The sequence below is a fragment of the Acromyrmex echinatior genome, chromosome 3, assembly GCF_024713525.1.
Source record: "Acromyrmex echinatior isolate Ae372 chromosome 3, ASM2471352v2, whole genome shotgun sequence".
NCBI classification, from domain to species: Eukaryota; Metazoa; Arthropoda; class Insecta; order Hymenoptera; family Formicidae; genus Acromyrmex; species Acromyrmex echinatior.
The window spans coordinates 6,984,936-7,010,819 of NC_141854.1; the positions used below are offsets into that span (position 1 = coordinate 6,984,936).

Sequence of the window (25,884 nt, forward strand, 5' to 3'; positions counted from 1 at the left end):
AAGATCCGGCTAACGCGGTAATTTGTCACATGCGTTGTGTTTTCAGCTAAGATTACGTTGATAGAAAAATCTATTTATAAAACGATGTAAAAAATCTATTCTTGGTTATTGATTAGATAAAAAGAAAGAGAAAGAGAGAGAGAGAGGGAGAGAGAGAAAGAGAGAGAGACTCTAAAATTAATCGTCCTTGTGCAGTCGATTTTAACGGTGAGAATCTTGTCGCAGGCGAACGAAATTGCGATGGGAAAGCGAAAACGAATGACTCTAAGTACATCGGTGGAAAGAGATGCTTCAAGTGTTACGCAGTGAAAAAAAATTTTCATGTGGTGGAAATTCCCTTTTCTCGATAGCGACGAGGATTCGTTGATGTTTCTCGTATCTTTTGATGCAAATGTGCGTAGGACATTGTTGATTGATATTAATGATCGATTTAATTGCTTAATTCCGAGTATAATTACATGCTAATTAACAAGATGATGTTTCAAGCTATTGTCGCAAATTGAAATAAAATTCTTTTTAACTATTATTCGTTCCTTTCGTATACTAGAACTTAAATATTAAATGCTAAAGAAACAAATTTTCTAAAATCAAGCTTTTATACAAAATAGGATTAAGATAAAATTTATTTTACACATAAAATAACAGTACTGTCCAAAATATATAATCAAATAATAAAATTCATATAATCGGGAAAAAAATTTAAATACTTTATTAAGAGGAAAATTTTTATATAAAATATAAAATAATATTTTTTTCATATCTCTCAAATACAATATATATTTCAGTTAAATATTTGAAGTACCAAAATTTTACAATTAAAATTTTATAATTAAAAGATAGAAAAATATTTATATGAATTAGTAATTAAGACAGCATTATTTGACTTACATATATAAGAATTAGTATAAGAAAATGAATATAATATGTGTCTATTTGTCATTTTATACAAAATTATATAAACTTATTTAAATAAAAATTAATATTTGTCAATTTTTATTAGGGTAACTCTGGTATATACGCCGCATCTATCAACAACTTAATTTATTAAATATTATTTACTATGTTTAAAGTAAACGAACTACATCAGTAAAAACTTTGTACTGTCTATTATGAAAAAAATATTGAAAATCCGAAATATTTATATTTCGTATTAAAAAATAAACTTTTTTAAACTTTTGTATTTTTACTGTATATTCCATAGGGGTGAGATATATGGTTACTCATAGGGGAGGGGGGATATGTGCAGCTCATAAAAAATTTATAAATAAGTCGTAAAATGACACAATAACTTATAAAAGGTGACACAATAACTTATATTAAAATGCGTTTATAAAGTTTTATTAAGAAATAAGAAAATGATAAATATGTATATGAAGTAATAAATAATAATTACAATTTTCTCACGTGTATTACAAGTGTTACGACATGAGATACATATTTCATGTAATGCGTTTATTGCATTTAGTGCACTGAATTCAATCTGTTCACTTTGTATACTTTAGATATAAATCCTGCCCGCTAAAAATGTCGTGTATCCCAAACAGATGGGATATTACAAGACAACAAGCTAAACAAAGAATACAACAGCAAAGTACTTTATACAACATGCTTTATTATTCCTCCTACACTCATGCATTATGATGATAACCACAAGTCTTTTGCACATCCTACAGTAATCATTTTATGTAGATTATGATGGCGCTATTCAATACAGACAAAACGATTCAAGTCACTATAATTTCATTAATATTAACAGTAAGAAACTGAAATCATAACACAATACTAATATAACATAAAGGCATGTAATTGCGAGAAAATTACCCTCCTTCTATTTTTTCTGACTTCTACGGAGTAAATCCTAGCGCGGCGTATTTGCCGGAATTATCCTATATAATGCTGAAAAATTTAGCTAGTAGAGTTCTCCGTAATGCTAGCCTTAGAAATATATTTATCAATTTTGATAAAGGAACGCTTGATTTTATTTACATGTAAAAGATCGTTCAAGATAATAAATGACTAAAACCACAGTGATGGGCCCGAGACGACAAACTGGTGACACGTGGAAAGCAATTTCGGGTCAAGGTTCATACAGACAACTATATTGAGATACATGGACAACGAATCGAGAGATTGCAAAGGCGAAAGTTTTGCGCGATACGTTTACAACCATGCAACGGATGCTGCAGCAACGTTCTAACATAGACGATGCATCTGCAAATGCAGGCTTTCTTTCTCTTACCAAGTATACACCGATAAAGTACGACTTTCGTTGCTGTCAACGTGTCACAATTATTTAACGTGTACCAGAGTTTATTAATTTCCTATAAGATAATTCCGATATTTCTCATTTGTGGTATTAAGATATAAGCAGTATCGATTGAAAAACAAGAGCAAAACAGTGTTTAAATGCATTATTCTATTGAGCTATACATTATTATTCCGATCTATAATTGAACACTTTATCGAGAAATGTTAATTATCAATAATGATTAACGTCATATTTACCTATAGCATTTTTATTGAAAATCTTTTCAGTGCAAAAAAAAATGCTTATCATCCAAAGACAAAAGACTCAATTTGATCTGCTAATACCAACGTATATATGTATATGTAAAGTAAATGTTCTATAAATTTTCCAGAGTTCATTAATTTGTTAGACTCTTCAGATCTGGACAAAAACTTATCAATATCTACTAAAGAGAAGACTAAAGGCCCGAGCACAGATCTTTACGTAACACATAATGCATAAAACATATTGTAAGAAAATCGACTAATCAGAGAATCTTTTATTTCATGAAAAGGAAAGATTGGTCGATTTTCTTATGTTTTATGCATTATACGTTGCGCTCCGGTTTCAATAGTTAATATTATCGATATATTATATTAATCTCCAAATATTCATCCCCAAAAAGTAGACTAACTAAATAATTTATAAAAACAATTTACAAATTCTCACGGGACATTTATATTTTATTTCGTATTTTTGTTTCTTTTTTCTTTGTAGCAGAGGAGATATCGTGGGTCGCTTTTTCCTCTGAGCATTTGTGTATCGCTTATTCCAGACATGAAATGTCGATTCTTTCCGAAACAATCGTCCACCTGCGTAGCACCTGTCCTAGGTTTTATCGACCTACTGGCGACGATAACACGCGAAAATGGGAAATGCCAGAGAGATCGCTCATACTACTTCGCCCTCTCTCTTTACCTCTTCTCTCTCCCTACTTCTCTTCTGCATGAAAACGTCGCGCGATAACTCGTACGATGTTGTCATTCAAGAGGAAATGGAGTTCCAAGATTTATTCGTGATATCCCAGCGGGTCGATAAGCTTTATTATTTGTGCGCGCCGTAGCGAGATCAGCGGTGGAGTATGATAAACATTTTCGTCATCGTGCTCAAAGCAGATTACTTCCGTGATATTTCTCGGTCGGGCTGCACTCTCGAGATTCAATCGTGCGATCAAAGGCGTTCCACCTATCAAAGACACGCGGATCACGCATTGTCATAAAGCAGATTCGACGCGTTTATTTGGTTTTACTGGGATTTCAAAATAAAATGATGTGCATTATTCTCGAGTCGTTTTCAAATTGACTCGTTTTCAGCTGCAGTATTGGCCCATTGAATATAGGAATTGAATTGAAATAGCGCAATAAAGGTTTATACATGGTTTTTAAATCCGTTTTTAGTCGATTTATAAATCGCTAGAATTCAGGATAAAATCCTATTTACAGTTTTCTAGTGATGTGTAATATAAAAAAAACATTTGACGGCTCAGAATACACACGTATAAAATTGTATATCAAAACACTCAGCATATAACATTACTATCGGAATTTTATCCTGAAATCCGATGCGAATTATAGAGCATTTGTAACGGAGTTTATTTTCAGAAGCAAAAAAGAATTTGTAAAAATGTAAAGAGTGTTGTTGAAAACGTTGCAGCTATTTTATAGTTTAAAAAGAGAAATTTAAAACTGTGTATCATGTCAAAATAATCTATTCTCCAAAAGTAAATACATGTAAAAATTTTACTTTTTCGATTCACGTCTGTTCAGTGAAATGAGCTCGATTATATGTAATTCCATATAATTATCAAGTAAAATGATTTATGCTGAAATTCTATTACATTAAATATAATAAAATTAAATACTATACTTTGTAGCTGACCGGTAATGAACGGGAATTAAAAAGAGCCAAATGTTATGTGTTGATTATATTACGCTCGGCGTAGCATTTCACGTACGTCACTCTTTATTAATCTTTTTACGTTCTCTTTGCATTTTATTCGCGCAATATAGTGAATAACGTTAACGCCAAAACGAAAGCAAACTCGGGAGGGCAGGGAAAGCTCGTTTAAGCGGGCTACAAATCTTACGCTTTTATGAACTTCAGACCAATTTTAGCGATGGAAAATGTCAGAAAAATCGAATCCTTTATCACGTTAACCCCTTTGCACTGAACAACAAGAAAATTTTCGAGATAGATTTTTGTTGTACTACTTACGTAAAATCTGTGATTCATTCATATGCAAGGTATGTATTTTATATTAACGGATAAATGTAAACTATACATTTCGATGATATTTACATTAAGCGCAGCTTCTATCGAAATTATCAGAGCACATTTTAACATTTGTTGTTATCTCTCTAAATCGTGGAATGAAATTTTACTCAAAGAGACTGAAAATTTAGCTTATTATTCTATCTTGAAAAAAGAGTGAAAATACAGCCATTCTAGTTCAAGAGTGACAGATTTTCACTCTTTTTAGAGTGAGAGTTACTCTTTTGAAACGAGATTCATTTCAAAGGAGTGAAATCTGAATCATTTTTTGGAGTGTAATAGCAGGGTAGATGAAACCTCACTCCAAAAAAGATTGAGATTTCACTTCTTCTAGGAGTAAATTTCATTCCAAAAGAGTAAATCTCACTTTAAAAAGAATGAAAATCTGTCATTCTTGAACAAGAGGGGCCGTATTTTCACACTTTTTTCAAGACAGACTAAATTTTCAGTCTCTCTTCGAGTGAGATTTCACTCCACGAGATTTGGAGAGTATTACATCTGCCGCTTTATATTTAACGAAAAGCACAAATTTACATACAGAAAAACCCTTTTTCACTCATGTATAAATCTCTCTGTAAAATTAAACGGTAGAAAATTAAATAGTGAGCGTAAATTAAGGTAAACGAATACATATATATATACAATTATGTATAATAAAATTGTAACTAGGACGTGAGCAAACCTCGGTTGCTCACTGAGGACGTCTTAAAATATGCTTTTGTCGCTCGGTGAGAATCCTCGAAATAATACTATCTCGCCGCCACAACGAGGATCCTTAAATAATACGTTGGTAATTTTCAAGTTGTTCTCAATTTGGACCGTACAAAACGAAAGGGTTTGCGCACCCGATGGCTATTCTGAGCGTTCCTGTAAGCCAGTCATGCAATTAAAATCCGTTCATCCGGCAAAAATATCGAGAAGGGTTAATGAGCGCGCGCGTATCTCGAGCGAGTATTCCCGTGCAATGGCGAGCGTTAACTTTAACCGCACGCGATTACCCCCGGTGTTTATTCCGCGAGGCACGCGCAAGAGGAGGTCGTCCTTCTCCCCGGGAACGAGCGAGAGAAAAGAGCCTTCCGTGTAGCATTGGGCCGAACCGAACTGTTCGAGCGCGAACGGAAGTGGTTATCGATGCGTACCGGAAGCTCGTCGTTGCGTCCGTGTTGTTGTCATAAAAGAGAGCTCTCGGGGGCTCAGCGAGGGTCGAGCGGTGATCAGTGGCGAGAGAAAAAGATGAGGACGCGGACGAGGAAGAGCGGGAAAAACAGATCGGGCGTGAGGAAGCAAGGGGGTTGAGGAAAGTTGCCACGAGAGTGCCGGGGGAGTTAAAAGGGTGGCCGTCGCGGAGGATGGCCGAGGGCAACGGAGGGCGGAAGATAAAAGGATAGGAAGAAGAGGCGACCGACGGACCAGTCCCGACGAGGGTGGGATGCATACGGTAGATCGCGAGAGGGGTTAGCGGTGTGGCACCGACGCCGACGTCGAGGTTGGGGTGGACGTACCGCAGGAGAGGGGCGCCATTATATTTGCGCAGGGCCGTCCAATAGGGCGCAGTATCGTTCCGACCGTCGTCGCGTGAACACGTCGTAGTTGTGTCTGGACTTGTGAAACGCGCGTAAAATCACCGTCGTCGCCGTCGCCACCTCTCCCTCCCCACGAACGTCCACGTCCGGTGTCCCGACGAGGGTGAGATCCACGCGAGACGCGTACTCGTCCTCTTCTATCATCCCCCCGTCTTCTATCTATCCCGCCACTTCGTCTCTCTATCTTAATTCTTTCCCGGCCCGTATCACTCTATCCGTATCTCTTCACGTTCCGTACATTCCTCATCCCTCCTCCCCCTCCCCCGATTGTCGCGCGTCGTCGCAACTTTTACTCGCCCGCACGCAGTATAACAACATTGGGGAGCGCGAGAGTCCGCCTACGCACGAGGGTAGCAAGTGGAAAGTGTTACGCTGCGACAAAAGTGAGTAGATAAAGTGGCTGCGCTCTTAATGTGAAAGGAAAAGGGACCGGAGAGGAGAAAAGTATGATGGAAGAGAATCAAAAAACTTTTCCGTCCTTTTCCCACTCTCCGTTCCGTTTGCGCACCAGTGGGACGGTCCTGGATCTTTTATCTTCTTTTTTATGTGAGTTCTGAGTGTTTTCACTTTCACGCAACGCGATACCAAACTTCTGTTCGTCAACGAGGGTAAAATCTTCAATTAATTGAGAATTGCTCCGATTAATCGCATTCCTATCTACGTGGAGGCACGCGAAAGATTTGGTAATATCAGGAGACGGAGATTTAAATACGCGACATAGTGCACGTCAGCAATTTTCATGAAAATTAAGTACAAAAATTGAGAAAAAGGGGAGATAGAGAGAAACAAAGAAAAATTAAGACAATAAAATTTTGAGTTTTGATGACTGTATTCAGTATTGGTATGAAAAAATAATTACATCCATTCAAGGAACATACAAAAGTAAAAAAAAAATGGCTTTAATTTGATTCTTACGTCAATAAAAAATCAAATTTTGTAACTAAATCGTCATTTTTCTTGACTTAGTATGTTCCTTGACCATAGAAATCGGTACATTTCTCGACAACCGCAGAGCGTCGAAGTTAAACTGAGCAAAATCGCACGATCCTATTTCACGTTTAAATCATTTCCCTATTTAAAATTTAAACCGATTAACTTTTTGTTTTATTATTTGTAACATCACTTGAATGTCACAGAAATCTCTTCGATTTTGTAATTATGCAATTTGTTCTCTAACGATAATTTTGGAGAAATTCGTAATGCATCGCAACCTTTTAATTGCCGACACTCAATGTCTGGGGATGACTAAAACTCGCGTTAAGTTCTTCAAAGCGTAATACGAGTGAAATTAACTGAGAAATTAGAATATTATCTCTTTACATTTTGGAAACTTAATTTGCCTTTAATTCCTACGTTATTTTATAATTAAACCTCTCATCATATTTTTGATATCGATTTCATGTTTCCCAAGGAATCCATCATATTTGAAGAGATATTTTATCTCATGCACATATTAACCGATAACTAATGAGTAATGAACTTGAAATTGCTTTTAGACAAATCATAAACATTAGTTTTGAATAAAATGATCGATGGAAAGTAGAAGAATATTTCTAATTTTTTATTTATGGATTATTTCCATATATGTATATCAAAAGAGATTAAAAAGAGTTTTTTAAAATTTCCTACGTTACTTCTTTATTCTTTAGTGTTCTTTTTGAATCTATAGTTTTTAGCAATAATTAAACATCTTATTTCTTCTAGAACGAATTGTTCTTTTTTCTTAGAATCACATCAGTAAAATATATCATATGAGTGCAACAGAAATGTGTTTCATTTCAAATAATTGATAGTTTAATTAGAAGCAAATTTATTAGATGCTCTATTTACTTTATTATTGCAACTGTCTAAAATCTTCGTCTCACATTAATTATGCATATGAGAATCGTTGACATAAGTTAAATTTCTCGAGAGCTAAAATGCATTCAAGTTTATTTAGTGAACATTCAAGAACGGAAGAAAATTTTCCAAAAATACGTGTATAGCTCTTCGATCCTTAAGATCTCTTTTTCAGCGTAACCGTAATACAAGTTGACATTTTCGCGTTGCGTGACAGTTGTTCAATTAGGAGACGGTATTTTTATGGACCTTTCGAGAAAATGGATGACATAAGGTAGGTATCGAGTATATGTTTCCTTCTTCTATCGTAGCATGAATTTGAAAGATTTTTGTCCAGTATAATACATTTTTAAGTACTTCGGACCTAGCGAAATTAAAGTAAAGTTAAAATATATCTCCATACGCATGAGCCATTAGAATTGTTTTGACAATTTTAAGTAGATGCATAAGTAATCATATAGATATAATAACGTAAATTTTTTGTAGAGTCATTTGTATTAATAATTTAAATGTTATGCAAAGTTTTATATAATGTTTATAATACGACTTAAATAATTAAGCGCTTGTGGCTCTATGATCATAAGTATTGTATTTTCTTACATAATTTATCGTCCTGCTCTTAATTTTCAAATATATCAATATAAAAAATATATATATATATATATACATATACATATATATATATATATACATATATATATATACATATACATATACATATATATATACATATACATATATATACGAGTATATACACATATATATATATATGTATATATATATATATATGTATGTATGTATATATATGTATATATATATATTTTGTATTATGTTATTCTCACAATAATAAATTAATTTTGTAACAAAGATGAAATGAGATTAAAATACAGAAGCATTAATAAAAAAATACTAAATAGTCAATAAGATATCAAAGTATCTTTTCTCTTCACTTATATTTTCTTATGAAAAAATAAAGCAATCTTGTTTAATCAGAATAAATTTCTATTCCTTTTTTCGTATACTTTTCGCTCTGTCATAGATTTCTAATTCATTTTGGTTTAATTAAAGTCATGAAAAAATAAAAGAGCTTTTATAACGAATTTGCTTCATTTGTTCGTATTTTTCATGTATCTGCGCGCACGGATATTCATGATATTCCCATAAAATGTCATAGAATCTGCCAGCGCTGCGCTTTTGTATTCTAATGGAATTATGCTCATTTCTTTGTGTTATCGATATAATAAAATCGAAATCATACATATCAGATTTACGGATTTTCTGTAATAATATCTTTGTATAGTTTAAAATTTAGAAAAAATACATTTTAATTTAGAGAAAGATAATTACTTTGTGTTTGTAATTAACGTAAATACGAATTAATAACTCGATTACTCTCTTATTTCATTATTTACCTACGTAAAAAATAATTGTAAAATATAAAAATATACTACGAAATAATTATTCAAATGAGCAAAATTTTTGGATAATAAGGGACATCTTGCATATTGCAAGCCAAGAAGTTAAAGCTCGTATAATTAATTATCATTAAAGGTATATAAGTCCAACAAGAATGCTAGCATCAATTTATAGATGCTTATTTAGGTCAACTTAATGCCGCCTTTCCGACTAATAATGGTCAGTAATATTAATAACGTGTTATGCTTTTGCGTGTGCAGGCAAATTGTAGCGTTACCGCATGTTGTTATTACATAAAAGCTCTAAGTTACTGTGTGAACTTCTAGTTTAGTTAATTAAAAATGAAGCCTTTCTTTCGAGTGCACGGCCGCGTTTATCTCGCGGTGCACGCATGCGATCTAGTTAGTAATTCTGATCCAGCGAGGGTAAAAGATATGAAGCAATATCACGCGGAGTCTTGCCTTTACAACTCATGTCGCTGATAAAAACAACACTGCTCTTTTTTAATTCCACGCAGAAAAGAAATATATTTTTGAGTTCAGAGAATTTCAGCTCGCACAATTTTCGCGTGTAGAAAAAATTGAAGTCCCCATGAGAATTAAGGATATTTTGGCTGTATAATATTAAACTAAAAGTATCAGCCAAAAAATTATCAGCTAAAAAGTCAAAATTAATAAAAAGATAACACAATTTTTTGTTATAAATACATCTTTAAGCCAATTAAAACCCAAAACAAAAATAATAAATAATTTGGCTTATAATGACTTTACAGTGAAATATTCATATTTTGCTGCAGTTGTTAAATGAATTTAAATAAACTTTTGCACAATTAAACATTTATTAGACATTTTATTAGCATATATAAAAAATTTAATTTTTGATGATTTAATTCGTAAAACTACGATTATCAAATTCGTAGATAAGCACAATAAAATGCAATTATAATTATTGACATAAGAATCAAAGCAAACAAAAAATTAAATAATTTTTAAACCAATAAAAGAATTGTACTCAAATTTTATACAGATATTTAAATGTAATAATAGAACAATTTATGAAATTTTTATATTTTTAGTAATGTTTGGAGATGTAACATATATGTATATCTTTAAAAAAGAATATGAATAGATTTTATTACATTACAGGTCATTATATAAATAAATTGATATTTCAATCAAAGTATTGAGAAAATGAATATGATAATTTTTTTATATCGAACCGTTTTTATAATACGTAGTTATCTAAAAATTATAGAGTAGTTTTAATTGCGTTTATAAATCCAAAACAATTCGACGCGCAATTTGAAAAGACTACAATATGACATATACAAGTACATGTATAGTGTATATTAGTAATTCAAAATTGAATTATTTAAAGCAATGAAGATCCAGCTTCGACCGTAATAGGCATTTTAAATTTCTAGTATTGATTGTGTTTCTTACATATGAGATTTAAAATAAAGATTCTTAATATTGTCTAAAAATTAAATGTTACCAAGAGATTCGTCATAAAATTTGTTCCTGAATTTCTTGGTAATCATACATTGCAAAAACAAGCCTTAATGATATAAAAAATGCCCTCACACATTTGTACAGTAATTATTATACAATGTGTATTTTGTATACAATTCGAAAAATTAGAATACGAAAACTTATCATATTCCAATATTATATTTCTTGAAGAATAAAATTATATATAATAAAATTTCTATTAATATTTCTACTAATGATTTTTATTATACTAATTGATCTAGAACTTGAAAACAAGATCTTATTTATACCGCTGATATTACTTCGTGAAAAATTGCAAAAGAAAATATGTTATAAATTTTACAGCAGGAACAAATTTTCTGTGTCATAATACTATTGAAATTTTTATTCACGAAATTGATATTATAAATAAGTATATATGTTGTTTAAAAAAGAGATTTTCAAAATACTTTTTCATGAATTCAAAACAAGTTGTTTATTTATTTTAAAACACGCATAATCGATTCATAACGTTTTAATAAACAACATACAGTATACATTTACATGTACAAATCATGTACCTTAAATAAGAGAAACAGAGAAAAATAAAGATAATTGATCTTTTTATATAAAGGATAATACATTTTTTAAAATTTACTAAATCTTGATACAAATTTCTTTAAATAATACTAAGTAAACATGTATTTACAATAACAAATAAATATTTATTCAATAAAAAAAGATAATTAAATCAAATTAATAGTTTTGTATCAAATAAATATACCTATATTTATTATTTAGTAAATACATATTTATTTACAATTAGAACTATTCATAAAGATGTGCAATTTTGTGATATATCGCTAGCAATTTTCTTTTCTTGAATCACAGTGCGATATGTAATTGACTTTTTAATCGCGAAATCGCATGCAATTTAAAATCGCGCCAGCGGTTAATATCCTGTATTTATTCTTTAATTCTTTTAAGCCATGCGAACAATTCGACTGACGCGCAATAAAAAACCGGTGTAATTTTTTATTTCGTGAAGGATTTTTTTTAAACGTATTCCGAATTGCAGTAAGAATTTTTCAACGCTATTATGCTAAAACAAATGTTTTCGTATTTGCTATGTTTTAACAATTAATATTTTTTACTGTTCAGATATCATATGCTCTGAATTTATCAAACATTTTTAATACGACAAAAATGCGCAGTTTAATAATTGTAACATCCACACATAAAAATCACGATGCGATATATCGCGATCACTACAATTTTTAAGAAAGATTGCAATCGCGATGTACAAAATTTGAAAATCGCATATCTCTAACTATTTAAATAAAAATTCAATGTTCTTTTTCAATGTATTATGAATTTAGTAACGATAGATTTTAAAGTTACTCTTGAAAATCTATTTATAGTATCAGATGATGTCATGATCGTTAGCGTTTAATATTAAAAGTCATTTTAAAATATTAATAATATAATATATTAAAATCGCTGTAAAAAGTCATTGAAATGCAGTTAACGTTGTTGAAATGCAATTAAAATGTCTGTTTATTCAATTACTAATTAAAAAGCAAACGCGCTTCGTGATACATCAATTGTGACGTCAGTTCGATTAAAAAAGTTCCGTAGATACATATTTTTCATCGTAAACTGCATCTTCGAGAAGGTGATAAGAATTTGTGTCGACACGCGAATACGTCATTGCAACGGTATATCCAAAATTGAATATATCAATCTTTTATTAGAATTCTTTGTACGCTCCATGCTCTAAACGCGTTTATGGAAATTGATATTGCATGGCAAAATGTACTTCAGGATGCGCTTACTCACGAGCTTCTATAACGATGACAAAGTTACTACGAGGAATGCATAATTTTTTTTATTAAAATTCTTTACAAACTCATCGTAAACTTTGCGAGGCCAAAACACTTTCGAGATAGAGTTCGAGTCTCAATCGACCGCGCGAATTTAAATTTAAATCCAAATCGTTTATCTATTTGTCAAAAAAAGTAAAATGTCGTATATCTACTATACTACGTTAAGTCAAAATTCCGATGCGTTTTACAAGAGTCGCGTATTTTATTTAAAAAAAAAGATGTTAACCGTGCAATTCGTTGCTATAATTGAATTGGCCCTGTTTGAAATTAAACTCGTTTGTTTTTATTGAAATTCTTACTCAATACACGGAAACTCAATACACGGCTTATAATGTGATAAAATACTAAAGAGAGGGAGCTGTAGGGTTTTCGTGTTTTGCATTTCAATGTTTCTCGTTTCTTTTCCGTTTATCCGATAGCTATCGTAATCTTGCGAATTTCCAATCTTGGCTGCGCCATCATATTTTTCTCTATGAATGATGTCGATGATTGCGATATAGATCATCGGTTACAAGTTGTCTTAAATTGTTACTCCACTTAGATTCTCTTTCGAACTTTCACTTAAAGTACTATTCAGAGTTGGCTATTCATTTGTCTCTACTCTTGTCGTCAAGCAAGCACCTGTAATTTATTTGTGCGACAAATTAAATTAACCATTTACGCGTTATTTACTATTATAGACTAAAGGAGAGAAAACAATTTTCTGAATTAACATATAATAACGTATATTTGAAGTACATAAAAATAATATAATTTTTTATTTTATTGTTAGTTTAAAATTTAATGTTCACATTCTTATATCTCTTTTTTTGTTTAATGAAAAATATCGCTGTAATCATATATACTGAATAATTTTGTATAAATGTTTACAAAATTTTTATACAATAAAAAATGCTGATTATTATGAAATTGAATATTATTATAAAATTTACTAGGAAAGTTTGTATTACGAAAAAATATGTACTAAGAAAAATATCTAGTTGAATTAATTAGAATTTTGAAAAAATGGACAAAAGTGAACAAATTTTCTAGTTATAAATTTATAGAATTTTAATTGAGTTAACCAGAATTTTGATATAATTAGAATTTTCTGATTCATCCTTTTTCACTCAGACATTTTTTCCAGTATAATCTTTTTCAATTAATTTACATTTTAAAAATTTTATTGAATGACTACAAATAATTGTTTTGTATTTCTTATGAGCATAAACAATTGTTTTTCACATTTTAGCAATTTACAGGAAGAAATTGAATAATGTCAGTATGACGTGTCGTATAGATGTATTTCAATATAGAGTTCAATGAATTCGCTATCTCACATGCGCGGATTAACCGAGCCGATCGGTTAATTCAGTGGAAAACTCCGTTTTCAGTTTGGCTTGAGCATCCAAGTAAAACGTAATTTATTTTCCCAGAGCGCACCGTTGCTCGTCTCCCGACGTTCCTGTGGGAATGTCGTAAAGAGGAACGATATATCGAACATAAGTAAACACGTTCGAGAGACATCCGAAGGAGCCGGTACACCTACGTAACACGGAAGGTAATCTTGTAATTGCTATGCAGTGAGGGAAGGTAAATTGGTAATTGCTGTACATCAAGAGAGGCTAAATTGCTAATTGCTACGCGAATCGAAATATAAGACACCAAGTTTATGTAGTTGTCAACATGAGATTTAAATGATCTTTTGCAATTGACGTAAATTATCAAATCAATTCTTTTTTTACGACAATGAGCAATAATCTTTAATTAAAACACATGCACAACTTTTAAATTACATGTGTATATTCAAAGTTGTATTAGTTTGTACAGAGGAATGACAAAATTTCAACATTTTTTTATACATTCTTCGTCAGGTCAAATTAATTGGATTGCAAAAAATTGAAAACAACTTTTTTTATTGATATCACATATGATTTTTTATTAAAAAAAAAAAAAAAAGAATACGACGCAATCATATTAAGTATTTTTTAAATACGTTAATACCAACTCTGCTGTATTCTAGAATTAATATTGTTGCTTTCCATTCGTTTGTATATAAAAGTAATTATTCTATATTTCCTGCAACGTGTAACTAAATCTACGTTATTATTCTGCGCGTATCAACTATAATTTTTAATCTTATCCGAAATATAAAGATTGGAAAATTTCTGAATAATATAAATAAAACGAGAATCGTTCTTTTTACTTTTATAAAACAAGAAAAACAATTGTTTTACCTATATCAGCTCGGAATATAACATTATACCGTGGTAGGAATCTGAATTGTGGATTAATGGAGTTTCTCTCGCCCTGTTTCTCCTCTCGCTATGATATCTCTCGTGGAAAGGAATTTCTTTTTTAATTCAATATACTGTTTCCAAGAGAGAATGTAACTTACTTAACTGCAAACTCTCGATTGTAGATTGCGCACTGTAAACCGATACCGATATCGATATAGCGATTGAGAACGGGGCCGTTTTAATATCTCCGCAGGCGCACGCCTCAGATATTCTTGTTTTTGAAAGCATCGTATTGCATATGACATATATTAAAATATATCCCCTGCATATATTCATTCCCCGTATAAAATATGATTCTTTTCATATTTAAAAAGAAATAATTTTTTTCTTTGATGAGCTGGCATTTAGGAAAAATTTCTCCAACACTGAACAGAACCAATTTTTTTCGATTTTAAAATTCAAGAATATTATTTATAATCACTTATGTGCCATGTAATATGAAAAACAATTGAGAAGAATCAAAATATATGCATATATAATTAAGTCTGTATTTTATATTAAAATGTAGATTATTATAAATGAAATTCTATCCTAGAATCCGATGCAAATTGTAAATTGATAAAACCTATAATGATATCGCTATTGAATGACATAGTATTGCTATCGATACATAAATCTTATGTATAAAGAAATAAGCTTTTAATTAATGTAACACATTTTTTATACACTTTACACTTTTAATGACAAAATATTTATAATTCTTCCTAAACACAAATAACTAATTATTAACTTAAAAGAAAGAATCAAATTAATCTTGAAATAATATAAAGTATATATGTAGTTCAATATGTTTTCTTATAACATTTAAGCCTATTCTGCAATGTGATTTTTGTTTCCTGCTTTTTACTATTTTTGATATCTTTTTGCTTCTTATTTGATTTTTTGTTTTCTGTCGCCTGAGGTAAAAGTCAACGAACTTAGGAAGAAACAGGAAACAGTAGCAAGAAATACAATTGTTGTTAAAACAATCGTAAAGGAGGGGAAAAAGAAAGAGATAAAAAGCAAGAAATAGGAAACAAAGAGATATATTAAAGAATAGGCTTTAAATAAAATGTAAAATATAATACATAATTGCTTAAAAATTAAAATTACGTTTTTTATCACGTTTTTTATTACGATATTGATTAGGGGTTAAAACGGACAATTTTAAAAAAACTTGTCTCCGCTTATTTTAGCGTGACAAATTGGATGTCATAATGATTGACAATGAGAAGGCTTCGCTCATTCGTATATATTATACGTATTAATAGCATTCTAAGATTAAAATACGCTAATGCCGCGTTAAATTCTGGTTTCTATTAAATGTAAATTATTCTCTTCTCCTGAATTTAATGACGTAAGGGAAGCATTTCAAAGGAAAGCATGTCTTCTAGAAGAACGATTTACGTTCAACGTTATTTGAATAAATATAAACGAGATATTACTGATATATATATTGCAATTTGGTAACAAGATCATTTCTGTCAGTTTTGGATAAAATTTAAAGTTAAAAGCACTAAAAAGACATGCAAACTCATCCTTTACTCGTTTCTGGACAATACGACAGAAAAATATCGTGCCGAACAAGTTTCCGTGCAAAGTGTCGTGCGCAATCGGAAATTTTTAACGAGTCACACGATCAGGTCGATCGATTACGAACCCGATCGACAGCGCATTGGCGAATTCCATTTAACGACGCATCAAACGTCAAAGGAAACGGATGCTAGAAGAGAAACTTTTTAAGGTCACTGACACTTTTGCACACAAGCACTTTTCTCCCGGTTTCGAAATAGAAGAAGTGTACGTACTCTCTCCCTCTCTCTCTTTCTCTCTCTCTCTCTCTCTCTCTCTCTCTCTCTCTCTCTCTCTTCTCTTCTCTTCTTTTTCTATCGCTATAAAGTAGCTACAGGCGTCTAATGTCGGACTAACTCAATCTGAAACGAAAACGAATTATCGCCGCTAATACAATTCGCTCGTAGACCGCCGGCGGTCTACCGTCGTTCGATAGTAAAAAGATCCTGAACTTGACAAGACAGCGAAGATCTCTCGATATATATGCGAGTATTATCTACGTATATACTCTTGTACATCCTGTATTCTACATATATTTTCCTCTACCAGCGTGCTCCAATTTTCACTCCTACTCAGATCTCATCCTGGAATATCGATCCATTGATGTTACTAATGTTTGTCTTAAAGAATCAGTCTTACTCTCCTCGCTTTTCTCACTTTCCATCTTTTTGCTTTTCAATACATATTTTTCGATATAGCCTTTTAGTAATACTTCTACATTTTCAATATTCTTCGTAATTTATTATACTTTTATGAAAATTGAAATAAAATCGTCATTTCATGATAAATGGACAACCTTTTTAATCAATACGTATAAGAGACTTATTTTTCACATAATACACAATTCTCTTTGATTATTTAATTTTAGTACGAGTGATTATATATATAATTTTATAACTTTTAACAACAGTTCAAGTCTTCCTCATATTTTTATACAATTTTTTAAATTACGTTATAAATTACGTTAACAAATATGATGAGACAATTGAATTATTTATATCAAAAAGGAAGAAAAAAAGAGAAATTACGAATTTGTCCATACACGATTCAGCTTTATTTTATCTTTATTTATTTATTTATTTATTATTAAATTTACCGATTTAGCTTTATTTTATTTTACCTTTTCTTTCTTTCTCTTTTTTTCTTTTTTCTGCTTTCTCCTCCTTCGGCTGTTTATAGTAGTCGTTTACCAATTTTTGATTCTTGAATTTCTACCTCACGCTACCCAGTCTTCATCCACGTCAGCTTTCCTTCTTTCCTTCTATTTCTAGGAACGTCACATTTCTCCGCACGATTCGTTTCACCTTCCCGCGTCGTCGCACCGTCTCTGGTGTGTTTTCCCGCCCTTTATTTCACTCTCGCCTCATCACTCTCGTCTTTCTCCCTTTGCCCCTTTCTTCTCCGCATCTTCCATCGAAACATATTTTCTCGAAACGTCAGAGTTCACCTGCTCCTGCCTTAAGTCGCTTCGCTTCAATCGATCGGCTGTGCGTCGTGTCTCAACTCACGAAATCCGTATTTGCACTCCGCATACATTTGTGATCCATGAATTCGCGTTTGCTACAGCACGAACACATACCGATCACGACGGGATGATCATTCACGTCCTTGACACCCTACTTCGAAATGTATTGTATTTAGGCTTTACGCGCAAAGCGTATAAATAACTTTGCGAAAAGATAAACAAAAGAAGGAGCGTGAAAATTAATCTTGATATAGGGTATCCTAAATCAACAAGAATTACAGATCAACGACAATTGCAGATTGTCAATTTCTCCGAATTGGCTTTATAAATCACCAAAATCCTTTTATACAATAAAAGTACACACAAAAGAAAATACCAGCCACACTAAACTAAAGCCACACTAAAACACTTGACGAAAAAATCGCTGAAAAAATAAAAAATTCACTTTATTTCAGCTCTTACAGCTGTTACCTCAGATTATAATTTCTTTAGTACAGAAATTCTAAAGATTGTACGTACCAAATGATACCTTCCTCGGAAGCGTATGACATGCACAAACAATTCTGTGCTTGCGAAATTGTAATCGAAGATTTAACAAAAAAGATTTTTCCAAATTAAAGTCGTCTTTTTTGTATAACAATTATTTTTTCTTCTTTTACAGAAAAATCCTATACGCACTATGAATAGTATGAATGGGGAATAGCAGTAGCCATTCAAATTTTGAATTTCATTGTTTTAGAGTCAAGTAGGGCAATAAAGAAATATAATCTCGTTGTAACGTTCAAATTCCTGAACTCGTTATTATTCCGCTCGTTATTATGAGATTTTAGTGTATACATATAGATAATATATGTAATATATGTATTATATATGTATACACTTACATATATACAGAGGGAAAAAATTTGCTATGAACGCGAATTGTATCCCGTAACGGCAAATTCTATTTACAAATATAGGAATCGCAAATTATTTGTAGATATTGTAATAAATATTTATTTTTCTTTTCGTACTTGCTACAAAAATTATTTGCAATAAATGCAAAATATTTATTAAATATGCAATTTATTTGCTATAACTAATATCAAACAAGTTTGATAATTAAATTTTGTAATTCTTTTCTGCGTTTTCAAAGCAAATCTTTTCCCTCCGTGTGTGTGTGTGTGTGTGTGTGTGTGTGTATATCAAAAATCACATATCTAATGATTGTTACTTATAAATCCAACCAATCATATATTCAATTGCTTAGCGAACAGGCTAGCAACTTTGTCTTAAACGTGCCCAATTTTTGCTCATCCTTTACAAAAAAAAAGCACAAATTTAATTAATTAAATTCCAAATTAACTTTTTTACGTTTAAAAAATACTTTTTTGTTTCTTTTTAAATTTTTATTTCAGCAAAGGTTCGTACTTTTTCAGATTTTTCAAACGACAATGCTCTTGAATTTAATGGGACGCGACGACGAATTCCTTGCCGAATTGCAAAATTTTCAACTTACATTGTCGTTATACGACATGAAGGTTGTCAGTTTTCTTATTTGTTGTTGATAAAGCTCAAGGCATCGTGTACTAAATGTCCGTGGTTCTTAGGGTGCGAGCGTGTTTTATTTATGATCGAAGGTAGCGTGTAACGTCGCGTAAACGGAACTTTCGAGGAAAATTAAGGAAAGTTGCTCAACGATCGACCCGCCAAATCGCCCCGGGAAAAACTTTCAAAGCCGTTGACGTGCGGCACGCAAACGAATTTTTATTTCTTTTTCTTTTTTTAATAAAAATATATTCCATTTTTATCACTCATAGAATTTGCGGGTATAAAGCATTTGATTTATTTTACTTTTTACGTGTATGTTTGTTAGATTACTTGAAACAATTTGCAGTTTCCTTTGATGAGTTTTAGAGATACGTAGTGGATACGCGTAAAATAAGCGATGCGGAAAAAAATCAATTCATTTCAGAGTTTTTGTGATTTAATTTTGTTTAATAGCATAGTATCTTTTTTAACCGTGGAATATTACTGTGAATAAATTTTCATACTTTAAGCGTGTTTGTTATTATTAAAATTTTAATAGCTTAAAATAACATTTAATTAGATTGCTTAACATTAAAGTTCATTTTTTAAAAATAATATTAGATTAATTCTTCACTTTGCAATTTACAAAGTAGGCATCAGAAAATATTAAAAAATTCTTAATTATATGTAGATCAATTTTCACCCAGAGTAGTAATAATGTAAGAAAAATATGAGTAATGTTTCAGTTAATTCTCTGTTCTAAAAATAAATATTATCTTATCCCAGTTGAAATTTGTACAGTTTGACTGAGAATATTCAGTTAGTTACTATCTAGTATTACTGATTTCTCTTTATAATATAAAAATAGTGCGTAGCAACTGAACTGAATATTAATTAAAATATTGTAGTTTTACTACACAATATGTAGATCAATTTTTTACAAGAGATTATCAATATTAAAAATGTAATTGTTTATTTTTTGATCAGTTAAGTTATGTAGTGTTCACGTATAATAGTATAATTACGTCTCTCTCTCTCTCTCTCTCTGTAAAGTGTACATATTTTTATGTATACTTTGTAAAGTTATATAATTAAAGATGTGCGAAATTCGTGAACGTATACAAAAATATGAGCGAAGAAAAAACTTAATGAATTTATTGTCTAATTGAAATATGTTGTCTGTATCTTATTCCCTGTTATTATTACTTGTGCTTTTCATTGTGTTTAAATACTCTTTGGACAATTCGAAAGAATAGTCCAAGAATAGTGCAATAAAAATAACAGAGATAACCTATCAGAAATTACTGTAGGTTATTCTTATATTATTTCTATTTCATTATTCCCTTGCATTGTGCAAGAAACATTATTCATATATGTAATTTACATTACATAGGTTTTTTAATCTATTTTTTGTTCTCTTACTGTTCTTCAGTAACTGAATTCAGATTTTATATTTCTTTATACTGCACTATACAGTAACTACGAGAAAGGCATTACATCAGACCTATTCAATTTAAGCTCCGGAGCAAAAACGCAAAGCTATCGATGTAAAAAAATTCAATGTAAGATTTTAGGAACTATAGAGTGTTGATAAGCGTCACTTAAATGCGTATCAATACCTGACAGCCCCGAAATCTTACCCACACTAATTTTTTTTGCGTCGATGGCTTTGCGTTTTGGCTCCGGAGTTCAAATTGAACAGGCCTGCGTTATATCTTGATAATTGGTATCCTGAACAGTTTTGCAGTTCAGTTAATAGACAAAAGTCAATACAATTGCCTAATAATCTGTAAAAATTAAATTTCTACCAGGGTCTGTATTGTTAAATTTGTTCTACAAAAATTATATTTAATTTAAATAAAATGAAATCTTATTATTTAAATAATCAGCACACAGTATTAAAATTTATCTATATTAGTGTGTAAATTGTAGTATGACATATTGTATAATAATTACATTAATATTACTGTATGCAAAATGACTTAATTAATCAGAGTAGGAATATCATAATAAAAAATGTGTAAAAGTTTAATTTCTTCGAAATGCAGATTCTATTTTATTATTAAATATCGAAAACATATTAAATTATTTCAAGGAATTGTCACTACCGTGTGGCAGACAAGCTTTGTTAATCGTATAAAAGGAACAGATATCCTCGATAATTGATGAAAAACGCAATTTATTGGGTGCAGCCAATGGCAAGTTTTATTATGCCGGCTAGTGTCGGCCGCCAGAAAGGCAAATCAATAGTCGCGATTTCATTGCCATGCAACAAGTAGTTGCAAATTTTCGCCCATGGCGCAACGGGTGCAATAAACACTTATACGACTTGCGCATGCTTTGTTTGGGGAAAATATTAGTTTGCGCATATAAACGCAACGCCGTGCTTTGATCCCATAATGGCGAAATTCATTAATACCGTCGTTTTGATGTCATCGACGGATCGTTACCGATGCGCGCTTAGTTTCATCTGCTACTTGTATCCCACGCATCTACTTACCCACGAATATTAGAGAAAACGAATATTAGACGCGAGAACGAACGTGTTATTAAATTACTAATGAGTGGCTTAATTAACGTTTACGAGCGTTCCCACCGCAGATAAATCCACAGACAGCTTCGAAAAAGCTCCTCTCACACAAGAATACGCGCGATGATCTTGATTATTTTATTTCTCGAGTCTCGTAGCAAGCTTGTTAACAAAGCGCGATCCTGAAAAAAAGGACGCAACAAAAGGTTGCAGTTTATATGGCCAAATGTCACAAACACGCGTACTTAACATTTCGATACACTTTTTCCTTCTTTCCTCCCTCTCCCCCCGCTATATATTTCCCTTCGTTTTTTCCTGACATATCCGTTAGTTACGCCATTGTTACGAGTACAATTTCCAATGTTTGTATCTTGAAACGACATTGTGTGTGTGAATATCATTGATATATTTTTAATCTCCAATTTCGCAATAAAAGCTTACTAGTAGAAGCGTTGAAACAAGATTTCTGTCCCTCGAGAAACCTAAAAAAAAATCTCTTTGATACTCCTCTTTAATGTATTTTTATGAAAAAAAATTTATGAAGAAATATAAAAAATATATATACATGTGTATATACAATAATATTTGATGAAAAAAAGTCTTATTTAAGAATCAGTAAATCGGATCAAAACGATATATTACTGTTTGTTAAAATTCAGCGAGATGAAAATTGTTATTTCTCAACCATGTTCCATATCCAAAAATTTAGCTTCCGTAATTGGACAGAGTGCTTCTTGTATAATTATATTGCCTTTGGTACTCTGTTTAGCATACTCCAAATAGGAATATCACCCAAAAGTACATAGTAACAAATGTATTCTATCACAAACGTAATTACGAATACGCAATATAGATACATATTTCGTGTACACTGAAAAATATTCTCGGAAAGCACCGTTCTATAATAATATTTCGTAATAATTAACTAAAATAACTAGTTAATTATTTTCAATTAATTTCTTCGGTAATATTTTATCAAACTAGCGATCATGGCGAAAAGTAGCGAACTTTTTCTGTAGGGCGGGATCATGAAAAAAATTCTCTGTTATCTTTGATGATAAAAATTTTTACTTTTTATTTTGTTTTTTTTTGCCCTAGGGAAAAAGTTTTTTGATCGCTATCCAAAACTCACTGTTTTGACACGTGTCCGTTTGGGACACGCGATAAAAAAAAAAGTATTCAGAAATATGTGCGATTACAATTATCTTCTAACCGTTCAATTCGTGAATTTGATTCGGACTTTGGGATGCATCGTTAGTTCGTGAACATCTCGAAGATGCGTTTCTCGCAAATACTTTTTCGATTACATTCCAGATCGCGATTATCAATACGATTACGAATTCCACCCATGTTTGCGAACGAATTCGGTCTTCGGCAACAATATTGATAGCTTCGGCTTCTTCACCACCACCCGAGAAATCGAGGATAACTTTCCGAGGCCTCCAGCGTTCGTGAAGGCTCACGACACGAGCGAAGTTGGCCGATTTAATTTTCTAAATATTCATGGTACACTACGAGCCTCCGGCGGGCGAAACCGCGCGATGAGATGCAACGCATTATAAATATTCTATCTCGCATCTCCCCGCAACTTCAAACGAGAGACGAATATAGGATATTTCAGGTGAAGCCTGACTCTACCGTGCTATATACGTCAGACGCAACAAAATATTAAATTATATTATTATCTATGTAAATTGGAACTTCCCGCGACAGCGGGACTTAAATACTTAAAAAAAAAAGAAAACGTTGATCGATCAACATTTGCATTTTTTAAAATGCAAAAGTTTGCATTTTAAAAAATCAAGTGGGTCTTTTTTTGGGAATTATTCACGAGTTCTTTGGGAATTATTCTTTACTTGTCATTTAATAATGGTGATCGATTGATTTAAAATTAGAGAAAATTGCAATAAAATATGTATTTAGATGTAATGAAAGAAAATTTGCCAATTTTAGTTCTCTCTGAAGAATTGATCAAGTCTATACGAATAGCTTTAGCAATCAGAATGCATTTTCGACATTATAAAGAATATTTCATTTCTTAAATTGCAATGTTGTACGTGAAATTAAAAATAAAATTAATACCAAAGAAATTATTTAAATTTCCAAAACGTCATGTGATCAATACTGGTTCCCATTTCTTTTCCAATTCCAAGATATTCTCTCTACAATCCACAGAAGAGTGACAGTACTTGACTCGAATCGATCTAGGCTTCCAGTTCTCTCGCATCAAAATTGTGCGATGTGCTCGTTTCTGTATTGTCAATGATTTCGCGATTCACCAATTCTCTCAGCAACACGTATGCACACACACACACAAACATACACACACACACACATACACACACACACACACACATATCCGATCGATTTCTCGCCGATTGTATCTAGCATCCGAAGCTCGGCCCTATCGATTCGTTTCGAAAAGCAATCTGCCCCGCGGGTTATACATACTGAACCGAAGGACCACCCTGAATGGGTGTCCCAAATTTCATGATATATCCACGAACGACCATTCCGTAACGTGTGCGGCCAAAGTACCGAGACACTGCTGCGTGCGCGATGGTTACGAGCGCCCTTTGTGCGCGTAATAATCGTTGCATTATTCGATTCCAATCTGAACCCCAAATGGGGTCATTTGTATTGATTTATTGAGTAGCCACCACCGTCTATTCGGCGATTACGGGCATGTATAAGATGCGTGCTTCGCGCCGAGCGCGATTCGCGAGCGTGTAATATTCGTTCTTCGCATACGCGAACGCTTCGCTCACGTATCACAGCCGAGACTTACGTCCCATCGGCGGAAATGTCAAACGTTTGCATTCGCAGTATTGTCGCGATATTATTTATTTAAAAGTAGATGCCGTTTCGATTTTTATCATTCCCGAGTGTGCGTTCTTTACTCGTGTAATACGGAGAATATCGCGGTCAAAATCGAATATCAAAAAACGGCCATGCATCTCGAATTCAAGACTGTTTCGATGTTTAGTAATGATTAAACTCGCATTTTTTAATTCAAAACGATTATCTTAACTAATTTTAATAATAGAAGAATGCATATACATTTTTCTATTATTAAGTCATGTGTCACTTTTAATTAAGGTATATGTCACCTTTATTATATTACGGTATATATTTTTTTACGAAAAATAATTTTATTTGTGTTTTGATACATATATTTAAACTCAACTTTTCTGTAAGAAATGTTTCCAGTGCAACTTTTTAATATTCGATATTAAATAACTTGGCAATTAAAAGTTTGCAAAAGTAAAGGTCACTTAAATCTAAACAGCAGTGAAGTTTCTTGTTATTTCATTGTCGCCCTGGGATTCGTTCTACATTTCCATAACTCGGGAATCAATGGCCCTTTGACATTTGAATTACGGAAAAATCGAGTCCACAGATTGGTCCGAAGGATCTGCTATTAAAATCCCATTCTAGAACATCCTGTGTAAAGCTCGGAACGAGAGAATGCAAATTTGATTAAGGGCATTGTTAACTTTCAAGCCAGACGCACGACTGCAACTATTTCCTCACAACGGAAGATTAATTCGTTCGCGGTACCCAGTTCTGGAGAAATTTGCGAAACAATTCACTATCGGTAGACCGAAACTAAATCAGTTGTTTGTAACTGGGTCGTACTTATAGAAAAATACTATTGGAGTCGCGAAAAACTATTGGAGATAATTGGAAAACCATTCGAATCGAATTTATGCATTTTCAAATCGTTCCAATAGTTTTTCCATTAATCCAAGTATTTTTCCACAAGAATGAGTAAGATGCGAATGGTACTTCACTTGTA

At 32.0% G+C, this 25,884-nt stretch overlaps 1 protein-coding gene across 2 annotated transcripts in view; it reads left to right on the plus strand.

The window, feature by feature from the left end:
- Nucleotides 1–5,887: 5,887 nt before the first annotated feature.
- Nucleotides 5,888–25,884, plus strand: part of LOC105151783 (1-phosphatidylinositol 4,5-bisphosphate phosphodiesterase epsilon-1) — a 129,177-nt gene continuing 109,180 nt past the window's right edge. For both annotated transcript variants that reach the window (XM_011065689.2, XM_087404388.1), the window contains exon 1: nt 5,888–6,524. The gene's annotated coding sequence lies outside the window, so the exon portion shown is untranslated. The remainder of the gene's footprint in view (nt 6,525–25,884) is intronic.